Source organism: Arachis ipaensis, chromosome B09 (genome assembly GCF_000816755.2).
Source record: "Arachis ipaensis cultivar K30076 chromosome B09, Araip1.1, whole genome shotgun sequence".
NCBI classification, from domain to species: domain Eukaryota; kingdom Viridiplantae; phylum Streptophyta; class Magnoliopsida; order Fabales; family Fabaceae; genus Arachis; species Arachis ipaensis.
In genome coordinates this window covers 673,344-673,618 of record NC_029793.2, presented here as the reverse complement: position 1 = coordinate 673,618, position 275 = coordinate 673,344, and positions in this window count along the sequence as shown.

Here is a 275-nt window from a genome sequence, read left to right as displayed (position 1 = left end):
TTATTATTTTTAGACATTACTTTTAGTTATTAGTCTAATTTATTTAATCTAACAATATATTTTTAGTCTATACTTTTAAACATTACTAACAAACTACTCACTAAAAAAATAAATTCTACTAACCATTTGACATTCTTGTTTGTAAAATACTCTGCACAAATAATTCTGAAAGGATTTCGCTAGAGAGACAATGGACTATTTGTACAATGTGTACAATGGATTATTGAGTTATAAAATGAACATCTCTTATACTATCTAGAATAACCATCCGAGTA